This window comes from Meleagris gallopavo, chromosome 5 (assembly GCF_000146605.3).
Source record: "Meleagris gallopavo isolate NT-WF06-2002-E0010 breed Aviagen turkey brand Nicholas breeding stock chromosome 5, Turkey_5.1, whole genome shotgun sequence".
Lineage (NCBI taxonomy): Eukaryota > Metazoa > Chordata > Aves > Galliformes > Phasianidae > Meleagris > Meleagris gallopavo.
In genome coordinates this window covers 34,328,587-34,356,584 of record NC_015015.2, presented here as the reverse complement: position 1 = coordinate 34,356,584, position 27,998 = coordinate 34,328,587, and the positions used below count along the sequence as shown (strand labels likewise).

The 27,998-nt window shown below is 36.3% G+C and overlaps 1 protein-coding gene and 1 long non-coding RNA gene across 2 annotated transcripts in view; both read right to left on the bottom strand.

Moving 5' to 3' along the window:
• NPAS3 (neuronal PAS domain protein 3) overlaps positions 1-27,998 on the bottom strand; it is a 552,805-nt gene that overhangs the window by 335,872 nt on the left and 188,935 nt on the right. The window lies entirely within an intron of this gene.
• Positions 57-1,964, bottom strand: LOC109367812. Its single transcript, XR_004159939.1, has 3 exons — positions 1,914-1,964; positions 1,755-1,806; positions 57-314 (listed from the first exon to the last, which is right to left on the bottom strand). It is a non-coding gene; the product is annotated as an uncharacterized LOC109367812 (long non-coding RNA).

Sequence of the window (27,998 nt, the reverse complement as noted above, 5' to 3'; positions counted from 1 at the left end):
GGGAACTATCTAACCTATCCAAGAAAACACAGGGAGTAGCAAGTGATTTAGGTCACTGAACTGCTTAAAACTTCTTTATTTGTTGTCTTTTCATCTGATTTATTCTCAGTTGCTTCAATGAAGATGAAGGCAGTCATGCCAGTTTTAGTAAGTATGTATTAATTAGAACTGACGCATCATAGCCATTTTCATAAAACACTTATAGCACTTTGTTTCTGAAATTCTTGTCTCTTCATATGAGTTCTCCAAAATTGTTTGAAACAACCATCCAAATTCAACATGGCATCCACAAAAGTGATCCAAAGTGTCGTAAACTAGAACTCATGAAAAGAAAATAGGAAAAAAAGAAATGTAATATATTCAGTGATAAACAAAATAAATCTCTGATCATGTTTTTACATTTCCTGCTTATAGAGAATAATTGAGCCTTTTGGTTTCTGTCAGGGAGATGAGACTGAACCTGAAAGTAAGCTTATTTCCACCTCTCTGAATTTATCAGCTGTTGCAAATGTAAAGAAACACTGAGACTATTACAACGGCCTTTTCAAGTTATATAAGGCAAACTGCAAAATATTTAGTGACTCTTTCACTTTTTTTACACTTTGGCCCACTTGTGTTGTTGTGTGATTTAAGCTTGAATTAATGCAGATTGCCTGGGGGCTTGTACACTATTCATTTTGTATGCATCTCTAAATCCCCTGTGAATTTCATGAGTTTTTGCCACAGCTATGATGACAATTACTTCTTTGAAAGCCAAAAATTTCTCCTCAATCTTTTTTGCCTTTTTTTTTATTAGGGTGGTTGGAACAGCTAAGTGGCAAGAAAGATGAATGGAAAGAGGTAAGTTATGCAGTGTAGCATTTTGTCCCTGAGGAAAGATTTCCTTCAGAAGTGATAGAATGCATGCTGTTATAGATGGTGCCCAACTCAACATGCTATCTTGGCATCTAAGCCCTAATGGAACAGTATGACCAACTAGTGAGCAGGCACAATGCCATCCCAGCATATGGGCATGACTATATGCAGCCAAGTGACCATGTAGGAGTATCAAATATGTTTGCTGAGGGCAGGAGTCCCAGTCTGAAGCATCCAAACAGCTGTCTATCCTGAGGTTTACATGCCTGTGGTTAAGGGGATGTGGCATACATGATCCAGGTTTTGGCTAAATTAATTTTAAAATATAAAAATTAGCTTTCTTGGCACACCAGGCACTTTGAGTACTAGCTTTAATACCAGCATCTTTAAAATAATATTCCAGGTGAATTCCCTTGGACTTTTTGGAATTAAGCTATATTGTGGAATATCCACTGCTCTCCCAGTGCTTTATCTGCATGCAGTGTCAAAGGAATGCAGGATGTTATTTGTCAGGGCTCATGTAGTACCAAAATCACACATAGCTATATATTCACACCAGAATTTGAAGCATTAACTATTTAAACTGAAGAAGCAATTCATTCTATGCATAAGATGAACCCCATCCCAGTTTACATACTGTTTTGCAATCAATAAAACTATTTAACATAAATGCTACTGAAATATATACTCTTACTGAACTGACCTCATGAAATTCTGTATGGTGGATATTTCTTCACATTCTAGTATGCTTTATTAGTGATTATAAATGTACAAAGAGATTACTCCAGAAGTGCATTGTTTGGTTTTGATAGCAAGCAGTAAAAAAGTGATTAAATAATGTAGCCTGAATACAATTTTCAAAGTAAATCAACTATTAAGTACATATTATCAAGATGTACCTTCTGTCATTGAAACCAGTAGGTTATAGGCATCTAAACAATGTTTGAAAATCTAGAAGAGAAACCAAAGATTCGCTGAAAGCATGGGGAACAGACAAATCTGATGCTAAGGGGAAAAGTTTGCCTTACAGATGTAAACTTTTTCAAGCCTCTGCTTACCTGAAATTGAAGGAGTTACAAATAGAGAAGGCAGATTTCATGTTCCTAGGAAGCAGAGACACAGAAATACAAAATAGTATGTGCTAGACTGCCCTTAGAACTTTAAAGCATGAAAATTATCAGTATGATTTAGAGCAGTTCACTAAATGTCTGATTAAAAATGAGATATCAATAAGATTATTAAACAGTACTGAATTTGATCTATTATGGGTCAGTACAAAAAAAAGAAAAAATCAACAAAAAGAGACAGAAAGCAAACCCCAGACCACATCTGTTCAGCACAAAGTCGCTTCCTTTACCATCACATCATTTAGAGGAACTGGTATTATTTTAGTTTCTTAATGTGGTCTGTTAAATCATTTACATGTAAATGGAATTTGCTTTTTTTTTAACCACGTGCACTTTGAAACCATATATTCAGCAAAACACTTTTCTTTCTCTCTGCAGCAAATACAACTAATTTCACTTCATTAAGTGCGCAAAATCTTTATCATTTTGTAGATACACAATTAAAATAACAAAATACATTTGAAGTTAAATTTTCTTCCAACTTCAAGTTTGCAGCAAAATTTCACAGCAACTATCTTATTCTGGAAGTGTTTCTTCTAAATCAAAACTTAACAGCATATATTGAAGTAGTCAAACAGGGGGGTCTGAAGTTTGGATTAATAAAATCCCCCAAGACTGAATCAGGTAGCATGCAGATGTTCTGATCCCTCTTTAAGGGGATAAACAGAGTGCTGCAGAGCAGGAAGAATCCCCATGCAATTTAGATTGATACCATTTTTAGAAAACTCAACTATTTGCACATCTTGGAAGAATTGGGATCATATTTTAGTGTTTTAGGCTGAAACTGTAAATTTTAGATTACTTTCAAAAACTGACACCAAAGGTGTTCAGATATGTGGCTCCAGTAAAGATTCATCCCTTCTAAATCTGTCTCCATTGCAAAAGTAAGTAAAAAATCATCAGAATTTATGCACAAAGCTATGTGAGTAATTTTATTGCTTCAGTCTACAATTTTCTCAACCTCTTACCATAGAAATATAAAAAATTACTTCAGATTAAAATTTTTTCTCACTACAGTCCTGAGAGAATCTTAACCTAGGTATTGAACTATTCTGTATTCAGGTATTATCTACTTCTGTTAACACTGTTGAACTACGTACAAATAACTGAGCAGAAGTAGCAAGCATTCCCATATCCTGAATAGGTTGTCTTCTAGCTAAAAAATAGATAACATTCTTATCCTTACTCTGTGTCTCAGTGACTATGGAACTATTTCATATAAAACAATCTTTTCAAAAGAAGAGATTTTAAATAGGAGGTCCTTTATGCTTACACGCAGACCATTCACCTGAGAGAAGGAGAAAGTTGCATGCAATTTACTGCCTATTTGATGCAAATGATTTTGAATTTACAAATAAATTTATAAGATGTTTTATAGGTACTAAAACAGACCTTTTCCTAAGACTTATTAAAAAAATATTCTTACAGAGACCTTCTCAGCTCTTAGAGATCCGCATTGCTTATCACATACATAATTCTGCAAGAAAAGTGGGCATAAAATAACAATTGGTGTTATAAATTCTCTTATAAGCTCTGCAAATGCATTGTGGAAAATTTCACTAGACACTGAGTATCAGTAACAGTTATGTGCTAGGACTGAAGAGCAGTTAGATTTTTTAATTGCTCTTTAGATAGCAAGGCTATAAGTTTCTCTCATTAACTGACACAAAAATGAAAATGAGTACAGAAGAACAGTGAGTCCAAAGCAGAAATACTGAATATTTTCACTAAAGATAACACTCATTAGACTGTTCATAAAAATCAGATACTTAACCACGTGCATTTAAATCTGTTCAGAACTTCTGCAAAATCCTCTTTGTCTTGCAAGCACCTTCACCAATTATTCTTACACAATAAATAATGTATATATGGAGTGCTTCATGTTTTACACCACACTTCATAGGGTAAGAGCCAGAAATAAGTCTACATAGCTCAAATTGTGAATCTAGCTTCCCCAGGGAGTCTCCAACCATTTCCAAAGGAGGCATAAACAAGCACACTAAAAATGGGGTATGGGGAGATTTTCTGCATTTATCATTTTCAGTTAGATCTAGGCAAATAGGAAACTACCTGTCGAAGTATTAAATAATTCTATACCAAGTATTCGAAATAATTGTTTCATGTTTTGCTGAATCCTAAGTGAAGACAAACCATAAAGGAAAATAAATTAACAGGCTGATCCTGATGTTTGAGAAATCCTATAAGAGTAAAGAGAACAAGCTCTGAGAAATTGGAAAGCAAGCTTCATAAAAATATGAAGACAACACAAAGAGAATCTGCTTTCCACCAAATAGAAAAGACAGGAGGAAGGGACATAGCACAGAAAAACAAATGGATGCACATGCAGCATAGTAACCCAGTTGTTCTGGGAATTTGTTCTAAAGGTATTACAAAGTTCACACTATATTTCTGGAATAGTGCATATTACAGTAGGGTGTCTTCTCTCTCCCCTGCTCCCCCACCCATTAAAAAATATGGTTATGTTAGACACTTAATTATTCAGATTTTAATCTTCCAACAGCAACACACTAATTTTCAAAATTACTGACAAATCAATCAGTTCTGTCTAGGGTAACTGCATTACATTCTCTGCAAGAGTTCTACATCTCATGACCAGCCCTAGAAGTTGACATTACTTCTAAATATCTAACTTAAAAACATTCAATCGTGTGAGATATAAAAAGGACTAATTTGTATTGCAAACTTTTTAGTTTGGGTCATGATATATGTGAAACTGACACACAGAACTTGTCAGAACAGATGGCAAAGCCTTCCAGTACAGTGCCTTAGACCAAACCACAAGATCATCTTTCCTTCCCCCAAAACACTACTATATTTACCATGTGATAAATAATTTGGAAAAAAAACTATAATTTTGTGAAACCTAAAATTGTTGGAAATAGTTTCCCACAAATACAGTTGGACATGCAGGTGTGCAAACCCTTGAAAAATCATGTAACAATCCAGTCACAGATAATTTCTTCCTCCCTTGTGTGAAGGTGGAAGCGCTAAGTACAGAAAAAGAATGATCAGCTAAAGCTTTTCTTAATAAGACGACCAGAAGTCTACTCTACATACAATCCTCATCCACAGTCATAAAATCCAACTCCAACTAAATGAAAGCTCAGTTCTCCTTTCCACCTTCAAGGGCACACAGAATAGCATGCCTTAACTCCTGTTCCCCGTTATTTCCTTGTTTCCCATTATTCCATTGTCTCTTCTCTGCCAAACCTCTCCTTTATAGAGTGTGCTTTGCATGGTACAAGTTTGCCTGTGGGGCTAGAAGTGGTAGCTTTTCCTCTTTTGCTTAGCACTGGCTAGGGCAGACAGTTGCCCCTTCTGCATTCCCTCTCAAACCTTTCAAAGCAGGACTGGTACATCTTCCCCTTCATCTGGAAACCACCCAAACTTTTTAATACAAGCTTGACTCTTATTGATTTCCTTCTCCAGAATAGAATTCTCCAAGATCATTGATTGCTTTTCACCAGTTACAGAAGAAAAATGTCACCTGCTGCACAAATGTTTAAACTGTAAGCTTAATCATGAGTCCTTTTGCTCCTTTACACCACATTGCCCACCTCTTCTTTCCTTTGCCTCCTTTCATGCTTCTGTTTCCTATTATTCCCCATGCACTTCTATAACCCCATAGTTCCTATAACCTCCATGACATTATAGCATAATATTAAAATACATACTACTCGTAGCTAGTGTCAGCCTACTGGCCATGATCATTCCATATATATTTTAGTATTTGCCTTTACATGGCAGTACTCAGTCCTAAGATCACAGTAATCTGATGAAAAAAGATTTTCAAGCATACAAATTATTAAGCTGGTACAGTGTTAGACAATTTATTACACAGGAAATGGATCAAGCTCTTCTGCGCTCCATCTAGCATTGGTGGAATCCTACATGAATACATACGTTTTCTTGTAATGGGAACAACTCTTCACAGGAAAGTAGCTCTACCTGCGATTAAGTAGATCATGAAGTCTGCATGATAGAATGCACAACCAGGCTTGTTCAGTTTGAATGTGCACAGCCCGTTTAACTCCTTGGACAAGAATAAAAGCTGGTAGTCTGCATACCAAACTTGGACTTCTGTCATTCAGCCAACTATTAAATATATGTGTTATTTTTTTATCATTATTTTTGAATCTTTAATACTTTGGCCACTGGTGACTATTTCTTATATATAGGTTTTGCTTACTATGCTGTTTAGGCATCAAATCATCAGTAAGTGTTCAGAGAAATTATCACAGCATAAGAAATCTGAGGAAAATAAAACAGTTTGCTGATAAATTATCATTTCAGATGATGACATTAGGTATACCACAGAAATTTAAGGAAAGCCAGTGAAACTATCAATGGCAAGTATAAGTATAGAGGAGAACTTCATAATTAACAATATTCATCTGTGGCTGAACATTTTGTTTCTGCTGTCACTCAATTACTGATAACCACACAAATCAGAATCCCTAATATTTCATTAAGTTCTTTATCTGTATGAAATATTATAACATAACTCAATTTCTACATGGCAAGAGCAAATTAAAAAAAACAGTTAAAACAGAAGAGTCTCACACTAATAAAACAGGGTAGCTTTGAAAACACAGCCTATTCAGGCCATCAGATGATACTATTTAGGGTATATAATACGAAAAGGGCAATCTGATAATCACACTAGAAGCAATTTCAAACCATACTACTGCTGAAAAGTCAATTTAACTTTCCAGCTTTATAAGACTTTGTTATTGCTATTGTTAATTATTTCCCATTTAATGGGAAATTGGCAACAAGGTCCCCAACTGTCATTTTAAATCTGCAATAATATCATGTGAAGCTTTTCGTCCTTATTCCCAAGTCTTGGATTATCAGAGCTAAATGGCAGCTCCAGCATTACAAAAGCTCAGGGGCAGGTACTGTTACACAAATTGCCAATTCAATTAACAGTGTGTAAATGCTCCACTGGCAGGCTGAGGGAAGGACAGCCATTTTGGCAAGTGTCATTCCTAATTTATCAAACTGTCAAACCTTCTACTCAGGTGCCTGCGGTCACTGTCTGCCTCTTAATGCTAAGTTGTAAAGCTGCAGGAACCATTCTTGTAACTTGACAAGGCACAATACTCAAAACTGATTTTAAAATCAAATGTACAGTTGTCTTAATTATTCTCAGTATAAATGATGTTTTAATTACAAAATCAGAGTGGGAATATTTTATCAAGATCCAAGATTCATGTATGTATAAAGGAGGCAGATCAAAACCTGAGGTCCAGCCTCTTTTCAGAAGTAAGAGTTTTTCTTAACACAGTATATGATTACCAGCCTCCTCAACTAGTGCCCTTTACAATCATTGATTGGACTCCAGATTCTGTCCTTGGCTGTTTTTAAACCACTACACCAGCATTAATGCCTCCCAGGGTAAAAGCCCAACAACAGGAGTTTGCATGAACACATTGGTTTAATCTCCACAGCCCTTGCACTACCTCCTCCATCACACGTGCTGAGTCATTAAATTTATGATTTTGTTTTCAAGTTCTATCAGAAACCTAAAAACAAAACAGGCATTTTGTAGAAGAGAAAAACTAGACCTCCTATTTGAAGTTTCTCCCTCATTCCTTGTTTCTTGAGTTTTTTCCTGTGTCAATAGAAACAGCATACAGAAACTATTACGTATGCAGATCAGAGTCCTTGCAGTGAATACACATACTGTGCAGCACAGTGCTGCTTTCAGGACAGCTCTCGAACAGTGCAACCATTGTGTACTCTGTAGGGGGGTTGTTACATGAGTGCATCTGTAAATGTTTGCTTTTGGGTTAAATACTTGCTGAGAGCAAGCTGGGGAGGCTTTCACTCAAGTTTAAGTTGATTTGACAATTCTAAAGCACAGAAAATGGAAGCAGAAAATAAAATGCAAATAAAATGACGCATTGTCATTTCAGAGTCTTCTCTGACTCCTGTGATTAAAAACAAATCAAATTCATTGCAAAGAAGCAGCAAAGGAAGCTCAGATTGGATAAAATGAATATGGTCCAGATAAAATTGGATAAAATGTTTGGTCCGGTGTCTTCAACAATTCAACAATGAACTCAATTTAGTATTCACAATATTGTTTTTTCATCCATATGATGAAAGTGGATGATGATAGGTGTGAATGAAGAACATACTCTGGAGCACAGTGCTTCTGGCAGTGAAACATTGTTCTCTTGAAACAAAAGGAGGAATCCTAAACTTCAGTACAATTCAACTCTTTGAAGTGAACTTGACATAGTAGCCCTAAAGATTTTAAAGATTAGCCCTAAAACAAGCCAAAAATTGTTCATAAAGCTCTACTGAATATTAAAGTATGCCTATTTCATCCAATGCCCCATAAAATCATTGCAATCATAAATCTTTCTCTTATCTTCTCATAGATATGGCTACAGCAGGACATATCATTAACTGGATCCACTGTACATATTGAAAGAAAAGCAACAAACATTTGGGAGTTGTGAGATAGCTTCCATTATTTGAATGACTGCACAAGTTCACAAGCATACAAAAACAAAGCAGGTTTTAAAATTGAGTTAGAGGACTAAAAATAGAAAAGAGGATTCCAATAAAGTTGGAAACAAAGCACACAAACTTTGAAACTAATGACAGACATAAGTTTCAACACTAACATGTAGAATTATCCATACAGAAATGACCTTTCACCATAGCAAGTTGTCTCTCGCAAATATTGTTAACACCATTTACCTTTCTGCTTGTTCTCTTCTATAAATCTAACTCTTTAAGCATTAACACTTTAAGTCTGATAAGCATGCACACTTATTTTTTAAACTTGAAATTATGAGAAAGAAGAGGCAGGAAAAATTCAACATCCTAAATTAGCAATATAAAACAGCTGCTATTATGGCTATACACTGGATACTATTAACTCTATAGACTTGAATAAAACTACAGAAAACTACATGCAATAGTTAGGAGTGAACAGATGCAATACTGTATAATAAATGTGACCCAAAGAAATACTCCAATACGATAATCAATGAAATTAGATCACTTATTATATAGATATTGTATTTGAGAATGAAAGCTAGAATAACTACTTCAGTTCACACAAACTGAGAAATATTAAAATGCAAAAGTCTTATTTGGAAGAAAATAAAAAAACTGAACAGTTTTTTAAAAAGCCCAAACATTGTTCTGGTCTTCTCTAAACTTTACAGGACCAAATAAACAGACTAAGAAACACAAGTAATATGAAGTAGTCAATTGTAAGTAAAACAAAGGGAAAAAAACTGTTAATAGATTTGTAACTATGAGATTATTCTAAGTGATTTTTTTTTTTTAAGAATATTAGTTTAGCTAGAATTGGAATTCTATAAACCAGTGTGCTAGGGCATTAGCTTGAACTCTGCAAGAAGTCAAATATCAACCCATATTATAATCATGAGTACAAATGATAGATTGCTTCTGAATCTGAAGTTTTTCAGTTAAAAATATTTTACAGAAGATGAGAATGAGTATTTTGACTTTGAGAGAAACCCAGTAGAGTTAACGATTCATACATACTAAATGTAATCTGTATGCAACACAAGACTTTACTGCTCCATCAAGACTAGCCTTTGTAACCAAACAACTCATTGTACTGAAAAACATCTCAACTGCTGTGGAATTATATGAACTTCCACACTGAGAAACGTCAGTTAAGCTGGCAGTGAAATCACTGAAGGCACTGGGAGACTTCAAATGAAGTATAATGACACAGTGGAACCAGGGATTGGACTTGATGATCTCGAGGTCCCTTCTAACCCCTGCAATTCTGTGATTAGCCCCTAAAGCCTGCACAGGCACTCAAAGAGCTGGTGAAAGATTCTGATGGGAGTTTTCTTTACACACCAATGGGAGTTTAAACACAATAGCTGTTCAAGCTGTAAAACTCTGGCTTCATAGTAGCTTCACAGCAGTAGACAACACAAGTATACTTGAATAAAGAAAGAGTGTGTTCACAGCCCCTGTTTGTGAGCAATAAATTGAACTAGATATTTAAATGCAAACTTTCTTTAAAGACTGCTATTCCCCCAGTATACCTGTGCCCAAATTAACATGAATAGATATAGGCCTAAAAATCTGAACAGGTTCTCTGAGAACACTTTTTGAATTCGCGGGAGCTTTGTGATCAGTGTGCCGGAACAGAAGATCCACCGGTATCATACACTTCCACAGAAAATTCAGATATAAAGTTTCCAGAGCAGAGAATTGTAAGTAATCCTCCACAGGTAACACTCCCCATTGTCCTAGATTCTAAGTTAGATATCGACTTAGGCTTTAAATCATCTGTGTTAAAATTCCTGCCCTTCAATTTTGGAAATAATTAACAGTACCTATACTGACACAGTCAGTGAAAAAGTTGTGTAACCAGGAATGAAGAAAACAATATCCCCTTTTCTAAGTGCAGTTGCACTTAAGTCTTCAGCTAAGAGCTTGCAGTGTTGCTATCAGCTGCTCAGAAATCCTTTTGTCAAGAATGAAAAAGCAGTAAGTACTCCAGAGTTTTCCACTGGCAGGCAAAAATAGGGGTCTTGAAAAGGCTTTCATTACATTTAGCTGCACATTTCAAAGATGTGTGAAGAGTCTACTAAATCCCATCCAGAATCAATGTCTCTCCAAGTTACGTATTTTAGTAAAATAATATTTTGTATACCTGCTGTTTAAACTTTAAAACCAAATGCAGTGATTTGTCAAATCAGGATGAGTGGAAGACATTTCTAGACTCACCCAGTCTCTTCTGGTTTTCAGGCCCAATATATCTACATCCATGTACTATACTATATTGATATCTGAGCTCTCCTGAAAGTATATTTGAAAGAGCTACAACATCCTTCCATGAATTCTAAAACACACAAGTGTTTGAAATTTATGAGATGAGGTTCCACCATGCATTTCTGCAGATTTCTGTGGTTAGAATAGTCTGTAGAATTCACTCCCTTGGTTACAAGTTCCTGAAATGGTCCACGATACTTATTTCTTCTACCTTATATATTTGTGAAACTGAGGTCTGTACAAAGGACTAGGACTAACCTGGCCCCAGATTTTGATTTAAATATATGCACATTTTCAAATAGAGCTGCTGTTAATTCTCTGCCAAACAAGAACATCAACAGTAAGACACTGAGTAAAATCATTTGTTGCCCTGCTGGAAAGGTATCTATAGTTCTAACCTCCTTTTGGCTTTCACAGTTAGCAAAATTAATAATCATGATGCAAGATTTGGCTGGGCTCTATCTCCAATTTTTAATACGGCAGTGTGGCAACATTTGCCCATATGGAACATAAAAGAAGCCAGTAGAGAAAACATTGTTAACACTTCTTGCTCTTTTTGCACCATCCCTGCTTATAATCCAAAAGACATCAGTTCTTAAATCAAACAAAAGCTTAAGTAGGCAGAGAAGAGAAATGCACTAAAAAGCGTTGCCAGTTGTCAACTCAACTAAATGGTTAGCATGTTTCTCCTATCTTTCTTTTTATGTAAACCATTTTCAGTTTCTCATGGAATTGCAGCCCTCGATTCCTTGAAGTTGCTGTGAAAGGGTACTTCAGTATCTTTAATGTCTCAAATTTAAGTGCATTTGAAAAAAGGATATAACATTCAAAATACATTTAAAATGCATCCAGGTAACTTGTAGAAAAGTAAAAATGAAAGTTGCAGCTTGTCCAAACATCTGCTCAAATACATACTGTGCAACAGAGACACAAATTAGGCAAGCAGCATGCACACTGTGAAAGAACTGACTGAATTAACCAGGTAAAGTCTAGTCTAAAACAAGTTTCAAGCCATGTCAGTGTCCTCCTGGGGGGGTCTCACTGACTTATTCCCTTCACTGGCTCAATTTTCTTAGATCAGTGATGTCATACTGTTATGCATGCAATTAGAATTAGCCTCAAATTCATGACTTACACAATATCTAAAACACAGCCTTCAGTGCTTCAGTCACCTTGGAAAAGCACGATCTGCTCTCCTCCCTTTTCCCACTGGTAGGAGATGACTGCAATAATTTCTAGCAGGTGCTGTAAAATCTTCATAGTCAAACTTGCTTGACTTGCCAGCACAGGGAAAAAGGCTATTCTTTATACCTCTTGGCCAATTCTTGCTTCTCAGATATCTCTAAACAAGTCCTTGTAAAAACTCTGTTAACTGCATTTAGCAGTGATGAAGAAAGGAATGATTGCTTTTTTTTTTAGTACTGGCCTAAATATACTAATGCTAGTCACAACCTAGCCATGAAAGAACAAATTACAATAACAGATGCCCATACATCACTAAGGTAACTTCCCTCCCTAATTTTTTTTTTCTTTTAAAAAAATTGGTGAGTCTGAAAAGTCAAAACAAAATTAAAAACAAACAAAAAAAAAAACAAATAACAACAACCCCACAGCATCTGCCTCACAGAGATCAAGCTGGCTGACAGTTTCTCGCACTGAGAAGCTGAGAATGATGCTATAATTAAAATTTCATGAACAAGACAAATCTATTTTGTTTGGGAGAACCGTTATGAAAGTATACAGAGAATAAATGAATATGGCAATTTTAGTTTAATTCCTGGATTTAAGTTTAAGGATTACACTTAAGGATTCTGAATAAAATTGTTAGCAACACCTCATAACTTAATTATGAGTGTCATCTCTGTTCGGCACAGAAGCAGGTCTCAGCCATTCCAAATGAATGCATGGCTGTTGGCACAACACCACTGCAAGTTCTCATTTGTTTGATGACCGAGGATTAATTATTCCCATCCTTATCACAGAATTTAAACTTGACCCAATTAATTTTCAGGCTAGCAGGAAATAAACAGGAAAAAGTGAATAATCCCTTTAAAAGAAAAGAAACAGTAACATCAGAGTCATCTTACTGCACTTGCTTTACTTTTGGTGTTTTTTTTTTTTATAACACGCACTGCTTCTTTACTGCATTTCAGTCAAGTCCATGGGAGACAACACCATCCGTCTTATTTCATCTTTTAACAAGGACTTGATGAGGTGACACAGGACTGATTCTTAAAAACACATTACCTGTTATGTGAGGCATTGTGTGACAGGGAGAACTATCTCCATGACAGGCACCTGACAGCAGATTTGTTGATTTCATGGTCACTTCATTTAAAGTAACAACAGGGTGAAATATGCCATCTGATAATCTGTTTGAATGTTGACTGTGAAAAGCACTTAACATTTCTGCCAGCTACTACTACTACTACGGAATCTGTTCTTCAATATGTGCAGTTTTACCAGCTTCTTTCTTCAATAATTATGACAAATTTTTATCTTAAAGAGAGGAAGAAGTAACTTTTAGAAAGTCTTTTAAAAACTTTTAGAAAAGGAACAAGTTTAGCACGTGTCACACTGACTATTGTCTGTGAGACCAGTGGCTTGTTCACTGTTTGAAAGCAACTGCTGTGCCTGCACTGCATTGGCGAGTTTAGCATACATATATAGCCCTTCTTTGTCAGTTTTCTTTCTTGAAGATGTTTAATCCAGATATTTAAAACCAAACAAGTCTCTACTTAGTTTTCACTAATAGGTAGCAAAGTGATAAAGGGAGAGTCATGTCAGGAAGGGATTATACTGAATGCTGTCATTACAACTCAGGATGAAATTTTATATACACAATGCACATATGCACAAATAAAGATGTGTCAGCATGACAGGAATTAAAAATTTAAACTACTTCATTAGTTACAGAGCTTGCAATACAAGAAACCAGAATGGTACAAAAACTTATTCACTGTCTGGTGGCTGAGAGGGTGAAACTTTTGTTTGTTTTCAAACAAGTTTGGGTTAGGCACAGATCTCTAGATTAACCTGGAAACACTGAAGGTTACATCAACTTAACATCCTTAAACAGTGTCATCATCATATTAAAAACACATAAAGTATAAATTATAAGTCCTTTAATCAAGCTGGGCTAAGTGAGAAATTCTAACAAATCAGTGCCATACCCCTATTGTAATTAACACATACTCATACACTGAACTATTCTGCTGATTTATGCTAACCTTCATGAAACCTGGTGAAGAAATACCTGGAATTGATATGATTTAAGCATTTTAAAATCACATTAAATACAAACCAGAAGCAGGCTGGTTAAAATTTACACTTTCTCTGAAAGATTTTTGACACATTCAGTGCTTGTGAAAGCTGAGGGGATGACGGCCCTAGTCAAATACAGTTGAGTGAGCAGACTGCAAGCATCCCACATTCCACCTCCAGTGCAGTTCAACCGTGACATGGAGGGACTTGCCTTCTCTTTTATTTCCCTCCCCACACACACTTATTTACTGTCTTGCAAATATTTTATTAATTCTTCTTGTTGCTTGTTTTGTTTTTATTTTTCAAGTATTCTTAATATTTTGCTACGCTGTTTAACTTAAATTCACCTAGTCTTTCTATTCAGAAATAGAAATTCTGACAAGTTGACAGATCGTGTAAGACTATCACAAGCATCTTATTTCTAATCTATGAAGATGTTATGAGAATCATTGTGTGTATTTGTTTATCTTTAGAAAATAACCTCAGGGGTCCAGGTTCCCATCTCCTGGGATCACATCAATGGCAGAAGAAGCATGTATCTGAAAAAACCTCAGAGTGGATTATGAATATTGTTTTTATAATTGGAACATTCAGCTGCACTATTTCCTGCTAAATTTCAGCTACATTAGAAATAAGAATCTACAGTAATTGTGTTAAAATAGCTACTGTCAACTTGAAACCCTGTCAATTGAAAACAAAACGAAAAGCAAAAGAAAGACAAACAAAAAAGCACTGTCAGGTGCTAAATCAATCCTGAGCCTCAATTGCCAATTTCTGTGGTTCTAAAACCATATGCTTCTATTTTAAGAATGGCTTTTCCCTTGTCTGTGCAAAAGCCTCAGAGAAACAAATAAAAAGTGAGGCACAATGAAAGCTATCTGAGCAGGAATAGCTTTCAAGACTGCCTAGGAGAGCAGCAAAGAAACCAGGGGAAAAACAATAAAGAAAAAAGAAATACTTATTTATTAATCTATTTCACTTTGCAGTACTCTCTGGAATTACCTAAAACTACACTGGTAAAACACTTATGGAGAGAAACCTGGTTCAGAGGCTTACTGTGCCCCTTTAAATAGACATCAGCTTTGAAATGTGGGATACAAAACCCTGTGGTCCCAATCTGAGGGTATGCTGTGGCTACTCTGTGTTGCATCAGGCACACTTCTGGGCAGGATGCCAGCAGCATGGCCATGCCAGGTCACCCACATGTGGCAACTTCTGGTGGCAGCATTGCTGTTTCTTGACACTGCCCTCTGAGGACACATGGACAGGTCTGCCCCTAAGCTCCAAGACCCACACTTGGTGCAATGTTTAGGGCAATCTGAAGAGCCACCACAGTATAACTGTGCATGTGCAAAACATGTCCCACTCCAAGAAGCAGGCTATTCCTCAGCTACTCTGGAAAGTCTAGACTAAACTAACTTGACTGACCCAACAGAAGTAATAGTCCTTGCTGAACTCATTGGGAAAACATACAAACAATGCTTACAGCCCTGTTAAGCATAAAGTCATTAAAAGTCATATACTCAGTAAGCACAACAACAACAAGGAAAAGGAGCTACCTCTACAAACGCCACTAGCTATTTGTGGTGCATTCCCTGGTGTTGAACCCCTAGTACAAAGTCTCTATCAGGAGGAACATCATTTGGTTTTATATTATGGAGTTGTTGAATTTATCACTTTGATTTTTCTGCTATCTGCAAGGATATTGAAAATGAAGTGAAAAAAGAAGATCTTTAAACACGAGGGAAACACCTGATGTATTAAGTTATTCAAGCACCAGGAATGTGTGGTATTCCACATTCTCACTGTTACAGCCTTTGTTGAAAAGGATTTCCCTGACCTTTTCCTCCAACCAGCAAACAAATAAGCCCTATCTCCCAGCAGGAGAGAGCCACCGCTCCATTAGATCATTAAGCAGCTCTATTCAGACTATCTCAGCCTCCTGTCCTTGGCCCTAAAGAAAGAGCTGGCACTGCTCCAGACAGTCAGCAAGAAGGAAGGCAAATGTGCTCTTGTATGGTACAGCTTGAAATGTCACAGCAGGATGAAAGTCGTCGAACAGACAGCAGTGAGGAAAAGATGTGGTGCTACATGAGGGGTAGTGTTCCAACAAGGAAAGGCTGGTGTTTCAGTCTGCCAAACAACGTAATGACTCATCCAGGCAGAAAAATATTACCACCATGGGAATATTTGGAATGTCTCAGTCTGAGAGTAATTAGGGACTAAACTATACCGGCATGCTTCAGTGATGAAATGAAAAAAATAAGCAATACCTCTGTCAAGTTCTGATTGGCGAGTATTAAATGAATATGGGCTTCTATCATATCTGACCACAAACTAGTAACTTGCAGCAGATTGTCAGAACAGAGAAATATTTCCACTTTCTCATAATATACAACAGCACAACAAAAAAATAGACCTGGTAAAATGAGAAGTGTTACAGTTGGCAGTAAGAGTTTAGGAAAAGTCGTTACCATGATTATAATTTAATCCTTGAAACAGGCATTTGCACATAGTGTTTTCAACCTCTAATTACTCTGTCTGCAATGGAATAAAGAAAGAGTAAAAAGAGGATGGGCAAAAGCAGTAAGTGCTGACAGTTTCATTTTATTAATAATACTGTATACAAATCACAAAATGTAAAGTACAAATGTTTAATGGATATAGGTAATAGAATTACTGTGCTATATTGGTTGTAAAAATATAAATAGTTTGGCAAGTAGGACAAATGTTAATTTTTATTCTTTTGTATTTCCAACTTGTGCAAAATTTGTATGCATTAAGCAATGCAAAAGGTCTTTTTTCTTTATAATTGTAAAGTGACATTCTAATTAAATTGTATAACCTCAGCAGCATCTGCAATTTAAAGGATCGCTTACAAGCAGGCTGGACAAAGTGCACCACATTAAACCACAAATCTGAGTTACACATCAATAACCCTTCATTCCAGTGGCTGGGTCAGAACCTCAGTAACATGATAAAAAAAAAAAAAAGATTACTCAGAGTAAAAAGGCTTAAGAAGGTCAGAAGCAAAACTGCTTACAAGACCAAAATTTCCAGGATTCTTTAAGACAACATACACTGAAACCTGCAGTGACACCTGTTTGACTTCTTCCAGCAGGACAGACACTTGTAGTTTGGCTGAACTAAACACAGCTTTTCAGATTAAATGGAAGGGCAAACACAAATTACTTCTCTGCACAATATGAACAGCCCCTATTAGACTGGCTTAATAAACTCTAATAGATGTATAGCTTAATACAATATTCTGGTATTGACATAAACATAAATATAAATTTCAAAGAAAATAACCTACTTTAGTAAAACTACCTGTGCAATAAAAATTAATGAACTCCAAATGATTCTGCACATCTCCACCAAATTGCATTTTCAGGCTCACATCTTCAGGACATGCTGGGTGGTTTGATGCATTCCCACAATTCATCTTCCTGCTAAGCCAATTTTAATTTAAATGCAATTAAAGGCTCAAAATGAACATTATGTATTAGATAAAGCCCTGAATCTGCAGACTATCATAAATATGATTTTCAGAAAAATTAATTACAAGCCATTAGGGTACAAGTCATCTTACTGCAAACGTTGAGTTAAACTGCAGAATCGGTTTGTTCCTTCCATTAAATGTTAAATACTGATTTTAAGCTTTGCTCGAAGTTAATAGTAGTAGGTCAGCATAAAGGAAAAAATGTTTCTGAAATAATCCTAGGAGATTTTGAAGACCTATCAATCCACATTAATTGAAAAAACATTTTATTTCTAAATGCTTTGGAACAATGAGCCTCTCATCCACTTCTAGTCAACTGAGATCTTAAAAGCTCTGCACATTCTCCTTGTGCTGAGTATACACACGGATTTGTACAGAAGTTAGAGATGTAGTATGGCTGCTGTAAATGAAAGCAATTGTATATTGTGTGATATTTCTAACTAGTAGTTGGAAGACAGCCATGAACTACACTAGAGATAACTGCATGATGCATATTGTACACCTGACACAGGAAACTTTGAGGAATTTAGAGCATCTTTTTGTTGATGTGATGGGGAGTCTGAGGATTCACTACAATCCCAGCATTCAAGCAACAGCTGTGGAAAAACTGTGATTTCTTACTTATTGATGTTGTAACTTCACTACTGCTCTCTTTTTCAGGAACATCTAAAAGACTTAGAAATGTGGCTGTAACTCTTAGCAACAATGATGATGAATTTACGCAGCCTATGTTGTTCTATAAATCTATATCTATAGATTTACAGAATACATCAGAAATTTCAAAATTATGAAAATATGAAAGAACAATCCTGTTTTGTATAATATATATTGCAAAAAATTACCTTTAGATATAAGCATATTCCTCAGAACTAAAAGCCATTTTTTCCAAATTCACAACCCCTGAATCTCATGGCAAGCTTTTTTTTTTTTAAACTCTATCCCACCGCTACTAAATTCTTCCTGCCAATATTGCCCACAATAGATTCAAAGGAAAACTGTGTTTAATTCCCATCTCCTAAACTGACATACTTTATACACAATATGTCAAAACTATGCATTTTTCATTAACTTCTGTTCAATCATTAAACAGAAAAGCAACGACACGGTTGGTGAAATTCAGCCATTAATCTTATAATAATTGCTTATAAATGTTCATGCTACACCAAAGAGCTGAATGCGTTGTATACACTTGAGGGGGTCAAGGTAACTTTAAAAAAATAAATCTTTATTAAATCAAAGATTTCTGACATTATTCAGTTTAAGTATGAACAGTGAAACTCACTGTATAATCAGTGAATATACAGATGTTATAATTAAATATTCAGGGAAGTTAGGCTAAGTAAGATTATTGCAACAGGAGGATAATAAACAGAAAATACTTACCAATGAGTCCAGGACTGATCTCCAAGAAAAGATCCTTCCTCAGTGGCAGTCAGCTCTTAAATAGGATCTAGGAGAGGTAGAGCCAGGCTCCACCCCTTCCAGTAGCACATGTGAATTACCTTCACCTGTGCTTCCATGGCTGACTCACTGCTTGCCTCAGGTGGTCAATCAGAGGTTCAGGCCGTGATTCAACAGTTCCCATGCACTCAAACATTCATCTTCTGCACATTTGAATCAACTTAATTTTATTGCATGAATATAAAACATTTCACTATATACCCCTGTATGTAAGATCTCCTTCAGCTGCTAACTACTTCAACCTTCCCAGGGACTTTTGTATTTGCTTCAATCCATTTATTGTCTTTTGCTTGTTCACCTCTATCCCTAGACACTAATGTACTCAGTTCCTGATATTAGTAGATAACCTCTGTGCAGTGGGAGTTTAATAAAATATCTAGTCATCAAGCTGGATGATTTTTTTGGGGGGGGGAAGCAACTGAACTTCTCTAATTCCAAAGAAAGTGGAAAGCTGTTATGTCCTGCAGATATTATTATAGTTACAACTGTTGTATTTTGAAGAGAAGAAAACTTACAAATACCTTGAAAAAGTAAAAAAACACAGTAAGGATTAAGTCCAATGAACACAGAAGACAACTATTTCCCTAATCAGTTCTTGCATAGCTTTTCATTGACAAACAGTTTTTCTACCACTAATGAGGTATGATACATCTACAGAATCCCAACAGGATCATTTTCATTATGTGGGTTTTGGTAGTGAGTTTCAAGTACTTAAAACTGACAGCCACTTACATCTGCAAAGAGCATAAAAGCTCTTACTCAAAACCACCACAGTGTGGCATTGCTTCATGGGGCAAAGAAATAAGATACCATCAGTCATTACGATGAAGCTGATATGCATGTAGCACCTCAGACCCTAGAATTCTTTGAAATAAAACTCTCAAAATGTAATTTCTGAAGGGGTCTCTTCTAATTTTCATATTTTTTATGCACATCATCCTGAATCCCTAACTATATTTAGAGATCTATTCTCAAATCTTTTATTACACAACTTGTAGATCAAGAAACACACTGGATTAAACAGGGGTCCACTAACCTTATTGAGGTCTTTCCCACTCATTCAAGTGCATTAGTGGTCAATATATTATCAAAGCTTCTCTGGGAATGAATATTTTGAATACATCATCTAGAATATGGAGCTGACCAACACTATGCACTCCTATTCAATCTTTCAACTGCTCAGTATATTCCTGCATGCTAGAAATGAGTAGGTAGAAATAAAAAGTTTAGCATGTTAGAAGTAAAACTGCATACAAGATCCAAATTCTCAGGGACCTTTAAGACTGTGTAAGTTGAAACCTGCAGTGAGACCTATTTGAATTCCCTAAGCAGAATATACAGAGGAAGGAGGCAAACACAAATTACCTTTCCACAGAAGATAAACAATTTCCACCAGGGTAGATTAATAAACTCTAATGTCACTCATCTGGGGACAGGGACTAGGTCTTTTTCACCCCAAGAACAGAAACTCAGAATTCTAGCAGTGGTATCTATCATTGATAACAGAATACTCTATGAGGCAAATACAAGGGGAAAAGAGAAGGAAGAGATTACTGCATTCACCAGTGAGATGCCTCTAACTCAGAAAGATGAATGCATAGCAACGCTATGGAGGAAGTAAGAAAACACTCCAAGCTTAGTACAGTGAATAAAATAGAGATACAATGAGCTGTTGTCCAGATTTTCAAACACAATCCTCTTTTACTCTCAAGCTTACTGCTGTTTGCCATTAGATTTTGATTTCCAAATAACTCAGCAACTAAACAGGTGGAAAAAGTCAAACTCTGCCAAGCTTGGCTGCCCAGGAAGCTGTTGAAACCATGAGGTTCCCATTCAGAACAAGGTCTTTGTGACAGCATGAGCTTTCTCTGAATAGCTGTGTGTTCAGCGATGTGCATATTAATGAATACATTGTTCATTGTTATCATAGAATGTTATTCAGTGTTTCATGCAAACATTAATAAAATATTTTTTTGTTTTGTTTTTACTCTTTTTTTTCCACTGCAAATTTAAAACAAGTTACTTTTATATTTGCCTTTTACTTGTCAGTGCTTCTTACTAGTTCCTAGGAAATTGGTCCAAGGCCAATTCTCTGTCTATTCCTAAATCCCAGTTTATTGTTTTCAGTATATTAATCAATTTCCAATTCTATTTTACTTTGAATCTAAACCTCAATCATTTTGATCCACAGGCCTCTCAGATTCCAGCTCACACCGCAGTTTAATTGGGCTATAAACCCATCACACTTTTCAGCAGTTTTCTTCTACAAAAGTTACCTTCTTTCCCCCTGAAATTAATCATTTTTAACTTTCTTTGAATTACTAAGAAATATCATAATCGATGTTAGTCATCATAATGATACTTAAAAAGTCATGGCAGTCGGCTGAAGTCCCTGGAGACTAGAAGGCAGCAACATCACATCCATTTTTAAGAAGGGTAAAAAGTATAATGTTGAGAACTATCAACTTGTCAGTCTCACCTCTGTGCCAGGAAAGATCATGTTACAGATCCTTCTGGAAGCTATCCTAAGGCACATGGAAGACCAGAAGGCGATACAGGAGAATCAATGTGGCTTCACCAAGGGCAAATCCTGCTTAACTAGCATAGTGGCCTTTTATGATGGTGTAACTGCATCAATGGATAAGGGAAGAACCACTGATGTTATCTTTCTGGACTTCAGTAAGGCCTTTGACATGGTACCCTGCAACATCCTTCTCCCCAAATTGGAAAGATATGGATTTGATGGGTGGCCTGTTCAATATACTAAGAATTGTCTGCAGGATTGAATCTAGAGAGTGGTGGTCGATGGCTCATTGTATGGATGGAGATCAGTGATGAATGCTGTCCTCCAGGAGTCAGTGCTGGGACTGATACTCTTTAATATCTTCATCAATGACATCAACAGTGGGGTCAAGCAGACCCTCAGTAAGTTTGTGGATAACATGAAGCTGTGGGGTGAAGTTGACATGCCTAAGGGATAGGATCCTATTCAGAGATCCAGACAGGCTTGAGCAATGGAACGAGAACAATCTTGTGAGGTCAAGGCAACGTCCACTACCAATATAAGCTGGGGAATGGAACTACCAATACAAGCTGGGGAATGGAAGAACTGAACGCAGCCCTGCCGAAAAGGATCTGTGGTATTGGTGGATAGCAAGCTGGACATGAACCAGCAATGTGCCTTTACAGCCCAGAAAGCCAACTGTATCCTGGGCTGCATCAAAAGAAACGTGGTGATCCTTCCCATCTGCTCTGCACTGGTGAGGACTTACCTGGAGTACTGAGTCCAGATGTGGAGTCCTCAGTACAGGAAAGACATAGACCTGTTCGAGTGCATCCAGAGGAGGGCCACAGACATAGTCCAGGGGATGAAACACCTTTCCTATGAGGATAGGCTGAGAGAGCTGAGACTCTTCAGCCTGGAGAAGAGAAGGCTGTGAGGTGTGACATGATAGTGGCCTTTTACTAAAAGAAGGGGAGCTACTGGAAAGAAGGGAAAGACTCTTTAGTAGGGTCTGTGTGACAGAAAAAGGGGAAATGGTTTCAAACTTAAAGAGCATAGCTTTACGTTGAATATAAGGAACAAGTCTTGTACAGTGAGGATGGTGAGGCTCTGGAACAGGTGCCCAAAGATGTGGTTGATGCCCAGTCCCTGGACATTTCCAATGCCTGACTCAACCAGGCTCTGAGCAACCTGATCTAGCAGTTGGGTGTTCCTGTTCATTGTGGGGGAGTGGGACTAAATGACCTGTAAAAGGTCCCTTGCAACTCTGAAGATTCTGTGATTCTATGATTCTGTAACTGTATTTATATACAGACACTACATGCACACACTCCAGATCAATTTAGGTTTCTAAATTGCCAAAACATTTTTCCAAAAATGACCTGCTTTTCATGAAATTCTGTAGTTCTGAGATTAGATATGGAACTGAATTTGCCTACAACTACTAAAAAAAGGATCAATTTCCAACTCAGTGAGTAATTTCTCTTCAGAATGATATTTTAAGTTCCGCTGAACATTTGAGCAAACTATACATACATAGAACACTTAAACTAAACATCTGCCAAAATAATAAATAGGTTTGAAATAGTTGTATCTTTACTGTTATTGAGGACTGACAGTAGCTATAATGTTTTTATACTGTACAAGAGTATAAACTTCAGGCTTAAAAGAACAATTCTGAAAAACACTGAAAGATGCATAGTATTTATTTTTATATTCATGTACACCAACATACATGTTTTTTCTGTAGGGATGGTGTTTTTTTTAATGTTTATATAAATATTTGATTCTTCCCTTTTGTCTCTTGTAAGCAGACATACAAAATTATTTCAATAGGTTCATAAAACTAAATAAAAGTATAAAAATATTATTCCAGGGTGTTGAATGTAAATATGAAAAGTCATAAAACAAAAATAATGAGCAAAGAATAGGTCCTGTTAACCATCCTGTAAGCTGAGGTCCAAAGGGTTACTCATTGCTTAGCTCATGCATCTGCTTAAAAACCTTTCAGGCTGAGATCCTTCTGAACACCTTCTGAGCAATGGCCTGAAGCCATTCAGCTGTTTCAGGGCTATTCTGGGAAGTTTTACAGGAATATTTTCCTTTTAGCAGGGGACTGTTAGTATCATTCCCTACACTTATGTATGTTGGTTTATTCAAAGATATCTTTGAAACAATTTTTCATAATGGGACAGACTAAGTAACAAACTCTGTTTTGTTCTGGTTAGGTTGTGGTTTTTTTGTTTTGTTTGCAGAGGGCTTCTGTTTAGCAAGCTGGTTAGATAAATAGATTAGTTTTATTTGGTTATTATTATTATTATTTTAATATTTCTAAACCAGAAAGGCTCATGAAATTTAAAAATAAATAAATTCTGGTTTTGAAGTGTCTGCAGTATGGTTTCACCTCTAAAGCTGTATATGTCTTGGTGTTACTGGGTTATCATACTTCCTTTTAAGCACAGTTTACCTCAGTAACTGTTTTGAATTATTAATTTCCTTTTCAAAGATACTCATGCTCCAGCAGAAGCATTTCCCTACTCCAACGCTATAAATATCCCAAGATATTTATATACTTTTCAGAAAAATAGCCACCAACAATATAAAAGACAACAATGTCCAGTAAATACAATCCTTAAAGAGAGACAATTCTATAGGGGAACAGAAACCAGAACGCATTGCTGATGTTAGTCGTATCTACTGAAAATAGTGATTAAGGAAATAAAATATTGGAAAAGTAAAATTATCAAAATCATATAACCTCTAGCACTATACATTTAAGATGTTCTCTTTCCACAGAAGCTAATGTGGCTGAGGTGATCTATTTAATCTTTACCCAACAAGATAATTTTCTCCTACAACTACCACAGGCACTAGGAATACTATTAAAATCTTCAGGATGAGAATTCACATGAAACATAGTTATAAAAGACAGACCTAATATATATCCATAACGAAGAATTAAAAGCATAATGTTCCAATAGAAGTAGATGTATTGGAACATTACTGCGTACAACATGATACTAACCTAACATACAGTGATGAAAGTTCAGAATCTTGCCAGGAAAACCAAGATTGTTACAAAAACTCATTAGTACATAAGTGCAAATAAGTTGTGAATCAGGGTAGCTGCAGATGAAATCTGTACTTTGACAAGAGGAACTCTTTGTTCACAGACGGAATCACAAACGTAATTCATAGCATCACAGAATGGCTTGAGTTGGAAGAGACCTTAAAGATAATCTAGCTCCACCCCTCTTTCTGTGGGCTGAGTTGTCAACCACTAGACCAGAAATGGACAACTGGAGGTCATTTAGTCCAATTTCTGGCTCCAAGCCGAATAAAAATTAAATTCAGACCAAATGGACTGGTCATAAATTTGTCATTAAGCCCTGCATGCCACTCAGTAGTTTGATAATACCTTGAGGTAAGCAAGGAAACAAAGCTTTCTGTGTCAAAGAAAATTACCTGAATTTTTAGGTTACCTTTGATGTGTGCAGATAATTAAAAGATTTCTGTATTGTGGGCAATTTCCAGGCTGAATAGAAGAGTAAAGAACAGTTGTTCTGTTGTTTCAAAAGAAAATAACCTCATGTTTAGTTTCTCCTCTAAGTCTTTTATCTCTTCTTTCCTAGTCTGCAGGTCTAATTTCTGTCTATGTGGTTTGTTAACCTATTCAACTTAATGTGTAATGGTTTCATAGAAATGAGATATACTCTAGCTTCAGCCTTGGGTTTGTGTAGTTTCCATTATTTAAACAGTTTGTTTACTAAAATTTGGCCAAACATTTTTCTCTCTAGATATATTTAATAGAGAACTAGTAATAGGAGTATCTAGAGGCTGCAGAAAAGCTCAATAAAATCACAGGAGCTTTTCTTGCCAAGTACATTGAAAAGTCATTAGATTCACTAAACCAGTTCTGTTGTCTTACTTGCAATTGAGTTCCTCTATTTCCTGTTGTTGTTGATGTTTTTTTTGTTGTTTGTTTTGAGAAAAAGCTTGGTAATACAGAGCACACAGCACAGTTTCACTGATCACAAACCATTAAAATTGGATCTTTTGTTTTCATAAAGCCCTTTTGTGAAATCTGCGTCTGCTAACATTCTGCTTCATGATGATCAGACAGACACTAAACTTCAGGATATTATCTCTTACACTGGTGTGACTTCCTTTTAAAGCAACTCATACATGTAGTGACCTTGTCCAACTCCCATTCAGAATGTGAATATTAAAACTGAAGCAGATACGGCTCTGATCCTGATAATACCTCAGTGTTTTGATAGAGAACTGCAAAGATACTTCTTTTTTTCCAGTTTAACAGCAAATTATAAAATTTTTCAGTTCCTAAAAGACATCTTCAGTCCTGTAGCATCATGCAGATGGGTACTACTTTCTGCAAGTAGGCTCTCAGATTGTTTCTGTGCACAGAGAGCAGGCTCAGACTTCAGGAACTGTAGAATCATAGAATAATTAAAACTGGAAGGAATCCATAACGAACACTGAGTCCAACACCTGGTTCTACACAGGACCACCCCAAAATCAAACCATATGTCTGAGTACATTATCCAGACACTTCTTGAACTCTATCAGCTTGGTGCCGTGATCACTGTCCTGGGGAGCCTGTTCCAGTGCACAGCAACCCTCTGGTGAAGAGCCTTTTCCTGATATCCTCCCCTGATGCAGCTCTATGCGTTTCTCTCAGGCCCTGTTGCATCACCAGAGAGCAGAGCTCAGTGCTGCCTCTCTCTCCCCTTGGGAGGAGCTGCAGCTGACATGAAGCCTCCCCTCAGCCTCCTGTGCTCTGGGATGAACAAACCAAGGGACCTCAGCTGCTCCTCATACATCTTCCCCTGTAGACCCTTCACCATTTTTATATCCCTCCTTTGGACACTAATTGTTTTATGTCCTCTTTGTACTGTGGCACCCAAAAGTGCACACAGTATGTGAGATGAGGCCGCACTAGCGTCGGGCAGAACAGGATATTCGTTTCCCTTGCACAGCTAGCAATCTGGCATTGTGCTAGATGCACTTCAGAGTACTGCTGGCCTTCCTGGCTACCTGAAATCTCACCAATTTACAATCTATATTCTGCACATGCTCCCATGACTTTTTGCATTGTTTTTTACGATGTTTATTTTTAATGTAAGATAATATTAACAAAATTCTGCAGCAAACTCAAGGGAGGTTGATTTACCCATTTCAATGGGTACATGTAAAGACCAATGCTTATCTAAACTTCCACAATTATGATAGCTGCTAGACTCCTGATTAAATTGTTATAATCTTCGCACAAATGTTCCTTTTAGTTGAGCTATTGCATAAAGAATACAGTGGAAAAGTCACCACTGAGTTCAAAAGACAATACTTAAAAAAGAAAATACTGTAGATGTAGCATGTTTTGGAACAAAAGAAAGACATTTCCTTGGTTTAGGAAATACCTATAAAGGATCAACTACACAATTCTCTCAAAGAAAGCAACAGCTACTCTTCAATCAGCTCTTCTATCTCTAAAGTTCACCTTTGGCCAGACTTTTTTTTAAGCTGACATGTTGTTTTATGAAGTGTAGAATTTTCATATAAAAAGAACTCTCCAGTGGTGATTATTGAAAAGGATATTCTGAAAATATAAACTCATTATAACCCATGAGGTGGCAATTTGCAAATTGCTCATGTTCAGTCAGCAGCATCTAGCTGTTGAGGGTAAAACACTACGTTTATATATATTGTAGTTTATATCCTCTGTACAATTGGCTACTGTACCTGAGACAATTTTGAAACTCTTGAGAGAAGCATGCTATGAGCTACTTACATTGAAATGCTAAGTGCTTGATATATAAGGAGATATCAGAATATTGTAATACTTCAAGCATTTCCCCAAAATATTCATATTCACCCCCTATGGAAATTATTTTTGCACTTCAAAGTCTACTTGCAATAATATCTAAGGTTTTGTTGTTTGTTTGTTTGTCTTCCAATTACTGGTCATTCTGTGCTCCCATTTTCTAACAGGAAAGATCAGAACTGCTTACAACAAGGACTTGGTAATTGAGATAGTTTTACTTTTCTATAATGCACATACTTCACCACAACTCATTTCAAATAAATAAATTACTATTCATTTCATTTGGTAAGAGAGACTTATGAGAATAATGGTGCAAGTCTGCAGATGCGGTATGCGATAGTATAAATTCTGGCATATTAGGTATTATTGGCAGAAGCTAGGATAGATACACACAAATGGGAAAGCAAGCCATCTCACAAGTGAGATCTAATAAAACTCATATATCATTTTTTCACATATTATTTATATGACACTTTTAAAAGAAATGCTGTTTTAAAAATGTATTAGTTTCTTAGAGAGCTTTAAAAGATTTTATAGAGTCTGCATAGCATACCCTTTAAACTGTAAAATCTTAATATCAGTTCAACGCAAACCTCTGAAGAAATAATAATAAAAAAAAAAAAACAGGAAAGCACTTAA